This window comes from Myxine glutinosa, chromosome 13, assembly GCF_964187855.1.
Source record: "Myxine glutinosa chromosome 13, kmMyxGlut1.1, whole genome shotgun sequence".
NCBI lineage: Eukaryota > Metazoa > Chordata > Myxini > Myxiniformes > Myxinidae > Myxine > Myxine glutinosa.
Genome location: NC_136273.1, coordinates 33,751,581 through 33,760,148, shown reverse-complemented (window position 1 = coordinate 33,760,148; position 8,568 = coordinate 33,751,581). Strand labels below are relative to the sequence as shown.

At 41.5% G+C, this 8,568-nt stretch overlaps 1 long non-coding RNA gene across 2 annotated transcripts; it reads right to left on the bottom strand.

The window, feature by feature from the left end:
• Positions 1–2,900: 2,900 nt before the first annotated feature.
• On the bottom strand, positions 2,901–8,568 carry LOC144888228 (uncharacterized). 2 transcript variants are annotated; one of them, XR_010986800.2, is made up of 3 exons: positions 8,520–8,568; positions 3,454–3,588; positions 2,901–3,359 (listed from the first exon to the last, which is right to left on the bottom strand). It is a non-coding gene; the product is annotated as an uncharacterized LOC144888228 (long non-coding RNA). The 2 variants fall into 2 exon arrangements; XR_013621196.1 differs by lacking the exon at positions 8,520–8,568 and adding an exon at positions 4,067–4,166.

The following is an 8,568-nucleotide window of genomic DNA, read 5'->3' as shown; positions in this document are numbered from 1 at the left end:
ATGCACCCAACGTTGCTCGGGTTCTTTTTGAATGAATTTAATCTTCTGTGCATCGGTCTGACGTGAGCCCAGTGTCAGTTAGTGCTCAACGATTATTTGTTCTTTCTTCTGTCGGGCCCCGCGAGAGAGAATTTTGAAAGCATGTGTTGCAATGAGTCGGATATTCCTATTAAGTGCATAAGTTGTACTTCAAGAGAATTTTGAAAGAAGAAGAAGATTTATTGGGAAATGGGCCCAGCCCAATAGTTATCAAAAAAACTATTAAACTCTAATGATGTCATCAACACTGAGGAGCAAATAGTTTTACCTGTCGAATTACGTAAACGTACAATCACAAAGTTTAAAAGAAGGAGAGTTTATTCCAAAGGTGTTGATTACATCTGGTCCGCTGATTTAATTGAACTAAATAATGATAAGGGATACAGGTATGCTTTAACCGTTATTGATTTGAGGAGTAGATATGCATGGGTTGTTCCTTTGAAAAACAAAAGGGGTAACACTCTAATGTTAGCTTTCAGTAGAATATTTAGTAAAAGCAAAAGGAAACCAAAGAAGTTATGGACTGATGAGGGAACAGAGTTCCATCACAAAACATTTGTGAAATTTCTCAAAGATAATGGTATAACATTATACAGCACCTTTAATGAAGGAAAGGCAGTTGTTATTGAGCATTTTAATCGCACTTTGAAAGAGAGATTATATTGTTACGGACACGACTTTGATGTTATGCTGGGCCGAGCGGAATGGCCGCCGTGTTCGCACAAGTTACCCGATTATACCCGAACGTTGGCCGAGTCGCGCTACGCTAGATCAATGAAGGAAAAGGACACAACGGCTGGGATTAAATGACACGACACCAAGGGTTCAGTTCTCAAGACCTCCGGAGGAGGTTATATTAGTTCGGAACGTTAGATTACAGGGATGAGAGGTACAGCATAGTAAGATAGGCACTTAATTACGGTCTTATAATGGCCCCGACAGACGACAGATAAACAGGACAAAACTGACTCACACGGGGATTGATGGCAAGGAAAGCGGGTAGTCGATGGCTCAAGGTGCACCTTGGCTCAGGGACAGAATCGACCCGGTCCGGTCCAAAGATGCGGGAGGTCTCACTCAGCGCTCGGAGGTGGCGACTGGCTCTTCTTCAAGCTCGGGGCGCATCTGACCTCACGTCCGGTAAGTCGCTGCGTATATCCGGCGGGGAGTGACACGCCCTCGGCTAGTTAGCTCCGCCCCAGATGGAATCGGTCCGCCCTTCTTATTGGGTGCGGGGGGGTTACCGGGCTCCGCCCTTGACGAGGAGCTGACAGTGAGCCCCTTCGTGGTAACCCCGTCGGAGCGCATGGTCAATGGCGGCTAACCAAGCCGGTGTGAGGACGCACACTCCCCGCACGCCGTTGTTGTAGTTGTTGTTGTTGTTGTTGTTGTTTCATGGGGAAGATGGGAGGAGGTATGGGGAGGTCCTAAACTCACTACTGGTGCCATACGATCACATTCTGGTGCAACGAAGAGTCAGAATTAATGGAAACGAGTCCTTAACTGACATAGACTAAGAATAACTAGCAAGAGGTCCGAAAGTTGTCTACGTGAGATGCGGTGGACCTGGGCACGACATTTAATGGGTGAAAAAGGGGAAGGTCGGTTCTACAGAGTGTTGTTTACAGACAATGGGACTAGGGAATGGGGGATTGGGGATAGTTGGGGAGTATTGGGGAAATAGGGGAATATTTACAAGCGGAAATGGAGGCCAAATGCCATATCCGCAACAATATATAAAAAAATTCACACAACTCGGTTCTCAACAATGAATATCTTTCATTTAGGACATTGTAGATAATTACAATAACACAGTTGTCCCGGTGTGTACCCCGGTTTAGAATAGGTACACCGTATCCCTACGCATCGTAAGAGGTAACAACGGGTTGGCGCCAGGAAGGGCATCCGGCCATAAAAACATTGCCTCAAACAGGGAACCATGATTGTCATGGGGCCCGCAAGGCTAACCCCCACTCTAGTGGGGAAAATGGCCTTAAAACGATCATTCAATACAGTTCATTCATCAACAAAATCAAAACCATCGGAAACATTTACAAAATTAGAATAAAAAAAATTTTTTTTTTTACAAATTACAAATTTACAAAAAAAAATAATTTACAAAATTAGAATATGAAAAGGAAATTCATTTGAGAAAAACCAAGTTCAAAGTTGGTGATATTGCTAGAATATACAGATGGAGAAGCCATTTTGAGAAGGGTTATACAAAGAGATGGACTAATTAACTTTCTTTAAATTGTTGATGCAATGAATACAGTTCCTTGGACCTACAAATTAAGTGATTTAAAGGGAGAAGAAATCTTGTGTACAGTACATTTTATTCACATGAATTACAAAAGACAAAGATGATAAATAAATAAATAATTTTCAAAAAATTGACTCCGCCCCCCTTTTTGTCTCCACCCACAAACCACGCACACACAAACCACACCCATAATCCCCACAATCCCCCTCCCCCTTGTGCACCACCACCCACCTCATCCCACCCCCACCCTTCTCCACACACACACGTAGAGGGGAAAGGGATGGGACAAGGGAGGTGGTGGGTCATTGGAGGGAGTGCACTTCCCTTTTTTTCTTTTTTTTTTGTATACAAGATCGAGGCTCGTGAAAGAGCGAACAGAGGCGGGAGAAAAGACGAATGAAAGAGTGAAGGTGAGCAGAGAGCCGACATTTCGGCAGTTTAACCATCAGAGGGTTGCTGGCAGATCTTGTGCGACCTGTAGGAATATTTGGGGGACAGAGGACAGAGAGAGCTGGGGGAGCAAGGCCGGAGAGGAGTCGGTAGAAGACAGAAAGACCACCTACCTGCCTGCGGTGAGTGAGTGAAAGGCCCTCAGAGATAGCTTCATCGCGGGAGATTCCAATGATTCTGAAAGCTTTGGATTCAACAGCGTGAAGCCGAGCTAGGTGTGAGGCAGGAGCACCAGCCCATAGGGGAGAACAGTATTCCCTTTTTCCCCTCCTTTATTCTCTTTTTGTAATTAATGATGAAATAATTGGAGGCAAAACAAATATAATTAAAACCATACAACATTAAAACCTTTACATTATTTAAACATTTTTATTTGGGTGGGAGTAAATATTCAATTGTGGAAATGATGATTCTTTCCCGATACAAATCACAGTCTGCTTGTGGAAGATCGAGTTTTGTGTTAAGTTCATCAAGATGGAGGTTTAAAACAGCACAGGTTGGAAATGAATAAGCACTCTTTGGAACCTCAAAGTAATCCCATTCAAAGTTGTGATATTCATTGACTTGATCTTCAACCTCAACCATCAACTCTGTTATTGAAGAGATGCTGTGATAAAAAGAAAAAAACATAATTATTATTCGTATATTATTTGGGTCTGTATAAAACAATATATAAATTAATAGGTTTAAACATAGCTTACCAGTCTTGTTGTGATAGTGGGTGAAAATCAGCACAGGTTGGAACCTCATAGTAGTCCCATTCAAGGTCGTGATATTCATTGACTTGATTTTCAACCTCAACCATCAACTCTGTTATTGAAGAGTTGGGGGCTAAACTGGAATAAAAAAAGGGAAAGGCAATAGTTGTTAAATGTGCAGTTATTTGGTTCTGTATAAAACAATATATAATTAATCTTACTATAATTCACCAAATGTCTGTCTGTCGTCCATTCCCAGGTACCGCAAAAAACGGCTGAACCGATCGCTATGAAATTTTGGGTGGGTAATCCTGGGACCCCTAGGAGTAAAATAGGCTATATTGTTTTTCCAATTTTTCCAATTTCCCTGTTTTTCCAAACACGATGGAATAATATTTACCGATATGAACAGTGATGTGGCTTTTATTGAAATTCTACAAATACTGTTTAGATTTTGATGATTTCCATGTGATATGATTTAACGGATGTTTATAAGAATCGTTTAAAATAAAAAGAGCCTTAAATTTCTGATATTTTGCCTTTTCATTTGGGCCTCCCAATTGAAGCCCCGCCCATAGGGCAGGTACCGTTGCTAGTAGGTTTAAACATAGCTCACCAGTCTTGTTGTGGAAAAGATTGAAACTCATCTTCAAGGTCAAATAACTCTTCGATTGACATCCTCCGTCTCCATGAAGCGCACTGGACCTTGGTTCATCTTATATTTTAAAAAATGATGACAAAATATAGTTAGAACAATAACCTTCCTGTGTAAGAGGAAGGGATTAAAATTATTTATAGAATTAGTTATAAATATCTCTTGACTGAGAGAGTTTGGAAGGATTAACATTTTTTTTAAGGATTAAATGCTCTTGACTCGTGCGAAACCATAAAAGCAGAAAATTAAGTTTTTCCCTAAAATAAAACATAAACCAATATTCGTGGTTCTCTATTCGAGAATAACGAAAATATGAGTGTTTTAGAACCGAAAAATGGTTTTGGGGTCTATTTAGGATTTAACCTTTGTTGATGGCTTAAATGGGGAAGGGAGAAATAGACGGGGTTTTTTTGGTTTTTGGTGGGTGGCCCAAAAGTTCCAACGCATTTTCCCCATTCACTTACATGTAAAAATGGTTGTGTCTTACAACCAACATTCTTCCCCTACTGTTGTGCCAATACAGTCATCAATGTAGCGACAAACGAGCTTCGGTTGAGGATGAACATATTGATAATGGATTTGTTCCTCCACTTAGCCAATTTGCAGAGTTAGGATCAAATGGATTACCCAGAGCTACTGTGTTGGTAGTACAGTTGACCATGCAATGAATAAGAAAATATTTCAGAGTAAAGACAAGTGCCGCTAGTCCTACAATGAACACATTTGGCACACAGACCAAAGTCCGAAGGGTATTTTCATCCATCACCTCAGCCTTTAAAGCCTACTTTTCCATCTTTAAAAAAAAAAATTATACTCAATCTGATTGGCTAACAGCTATCACAGGACATAGCACGGGTGAAGGCCAGCATATGTAATTAGCCGAGCTGTGTATTCCACCCATTGGCTGGACAGCAGGCCTGACTCCACCCACAATTGTAAACTAACTAATTAATAAGTTCGCCATTTTCATGCTGCGTTAAGCTGAAACCATCTGCTATGGTAAGTGTTATACAGTATATTCACAATTGCCGTACCTTTCCTATGTTTGTCCTTCATTGTAAAGCAAACCTGAGCCCATACTAGCACCTATAGGCCTCAGCCTTTTGGCCTTCAGCCCTCGAGTGAGGTTCATGCTTATACACTGCCTGGGGTTTTTCTTCTGGGAGCGACAGTTTTCCATTGACAAATTTCTTCCACACCTCTGAACCTCAATGTCTGTTGCACAGAAGCTCCACAACCTCAAGGTTGGCACCTCGTGGAATCAGTGGTGGTGCGAACAATTAAATTGTCAAATTGAACAATCTGATGATAATTTTTTTCAAATGTACAGGACCGGCTGCAACAGCGGGTTCTTTTACGTCACATGGGGCCTGCCTTCGAGGCGGTCCCGATTCCCAAACCATCCCACCTCCTACATCCATCAAACCATCCCACATCTAGCTTTTTGGGAAGGATTTCAAGCACAATAAATAGAGATCCCAACAGTGGCAACATAACTCTTGCATGTAAGAAGAATTCTCAATTAAACTTTTCATGGTAAAGCCTCAGGTTTTCACGAGTTATGAATATTGTGGTGTGGTGCAGTTTTGCAAAAAAGTTGGCATCAACACTTACTAATTATTTCTGTTCATAGAACAGGTAACCCAGCTAGTGGAGAATAAAAGTTTTTTGAGTGCATGACGCGGGTCCTTGAGTGCAAGGTAAGGATTACACTGAAGGAACTATCTTGTGAACAGAATGTCAAATTAGTGTGGTCGAGCAACTTCTTAAGGTAAGTGCAACCAGGTAAGTGCTTTGCTATTTCAAACTTTTCGGTGAATCCTTTCAATCTATAAAAATTGCAGTGGTAAAGTATGCTGCACCAAGTAACATTGTCGGACGGCACCAGAGTCATTGCCATTGAGAGAGGCAGCTCGGAAATACGCCGTCTGAAGATGATTATTAGGATGAACGAGATGATTTTCCAGTTTGACCGATCTCGGTTATTTTTATATATTTTTTTTTGTTTGTTTTCTTATTCCCTTTGTGTTTTATGTTTTTTATGATGGTTAAACTTACGGTGTCACCAAATAATCGTTTCCTTGGATATGGGACAATAAAGATTGTTATTATTTTATGCTTTATTTTCTAGCTTTTGCCATCGTCTGGAGAACTAAAAAGTGATCTCTACCTGGACAATCAGCTGAACAGACCAGGTAGGCTCTCTTATGTAGCCAAAGCGATTGGTGGGAGAAGATATGCCAACTTTAGTTTTGGATGTAGCAAATGGGACCGGAGGAATTTTTCATGGTACCACGCCATCCCTACATAGAGTGCTGGCGCAGTTGATAAATACACTCAAAAGTAGCAGCATAGAAATTCAATTGAGACAGAGAAGGCTTCGGTTGTTCGGACAGGTAATGTAGCTAGAACTATAGAGGATGAACCGAATCGGAAGATAGTAGGCTAGAACTATAGAGGATGCACCTAATAGGAAGATAGTAGGTTTTAAGGCAAATGAAAAAGACGAAGAGGCAGCTCGGCCAGGAAAACATGGCAGGAAGGTATCAACAATGACATGAAAATAACTGCTTTAAAGAAAGATGTGAACGAAATAACAAAATGGAGTCGTGCGAATCCATCGACCAACGCTATAAAATAAGAGCAAATGTCGTTAAAAAAACGATGACGACAGAATTTGCTTCATGTCAATGGAAGTCAAAAACAAATTGCATTCACGCTGGAGCTGAACCTTGAGCTTAAGGGTCATTCATAAACATTTCAGTTAGGTATTTATAACCTATGTATATTATAAAACAGAAGAAATACAACAACAAAATAATGATAGAGAAGAGGTGTAAAAAAAAAAAAAAAAAAAAAAAACTTGAAGAGGGTGGTGGGAGGAAGATGATCTAGAAATTTGGCTCACGACAGGGATGAGGATAGTAAGGTCATGAAGGGGGTCTATTTCAGGCAAAGTTCAAGACCACAGATCAGTGGATCATTCAGGCTTTAATGAACCAGCTTCTGCACCTTTCACAAGCATCGCCATTCCCGCCAGTGTGGATCCGCGCTTGCACACCCACCACATGGAGTGTACAACCTCAAAGTACTGCAATTGCATCCCCTTTACCTCTAACATTGTTTTAACATTACAACATTTTCCCTTAATAGGAATTAAAAAAAAAATTTATAAAGAGGTAATTAATGATAACTAAATTATGAACCAGAAGCAAAATCAACACCCTTAGGCACTCCATGATCAACTCCCCCATCCAAAACCTTGATCTCTTCTATCCCCGTTAATTCACCCCAGATCCACTTTCTTTGAAATCCCGACTTCTTTCTTTCCTGGAAGTTCTAGCAATTATACCTCTCCCCCCTCCCACCTTCCCATGCCTCCTCCCCCCAAGCCCTCTCCCTCCCACAGATCTTCCGTTGGCCCTGTTCTCTGCTGTTGTTCTTGTGTGCTTCTCTCTCTCTCCCCATCTTGTCTCCCGCTCCCTTTTATTGTATATTTTGTGTGTCCGTTTGTTGTTGTTTTTTTGTGATCGATGTTAGCTCTTACACGAGCCCCGATCTTGTATACAAAAAAAAAAATAAAACTGTCCAAGCTTTCAAATGTACCAACCGAGGTCACACATAGTCCGCCATTGTTACGGGATTCACACGGGCCTATTTTGTGAGCCATCTGGGCAGAACTCTTTTCCCCTGAGTCTCTTACATAGGTCTCACATTCTGAGCTATCGAGGCAGAACTCACTTCTTGATTTGTCCCGAATTTTGTCGGTCTGCAAAGTAGAACTCGTATGATGAGTCATCAAGGTAGAACTCGTTTTGTGCATCATAAAGGTGGAACTTGTTTTTTGGGTCATCAAGATAGAACGCGAATGCTGGGTCATCAAGGTAGAACACGAATGCCGGGTCATCAAGGTGGAACACGAATGCTGGGTCATCAAGGTAGCACACAAATGCCAGGTCATCAAGTTAAAACACGAATGCTGGGTCATCAATGCAGCACACGAATGCTGGGTCATCACGGTAGAACACGAATGCCAGGTCATCAAGGTAGAACACGAATGCTGGGTCATCAAATTAGAACAGGAATGCTGGGTCATCAAGGTAGCACACGAATACTGGGTCATCAAGGTAGAACACGAATGCTGGGTCATCAAGGTAGCACACGAATGCCAGGTCACCAAGTTAGAACACGAATGCTGGGTCATCAAGGTAGAACGTGAATGCTGGGTCACCAAGTTAGAACACGAATGCTGGGTCATCAAGGTAGAACGTGAATGCTGGGTCACCAAGTTAGAACACGAATGTTGGGTCATCAAGGTATAACGTGAATGCTGAGTCATTAAAGTAGAACCTTAAGATTTAACTTGAGATCTGTGAGAGTCTGATATTTTGTCTTACATTCCTGGAGCACTTACATGACGGAGTGATGATAGATCCACGGCAAAATATCGCATCTTCTTCTTC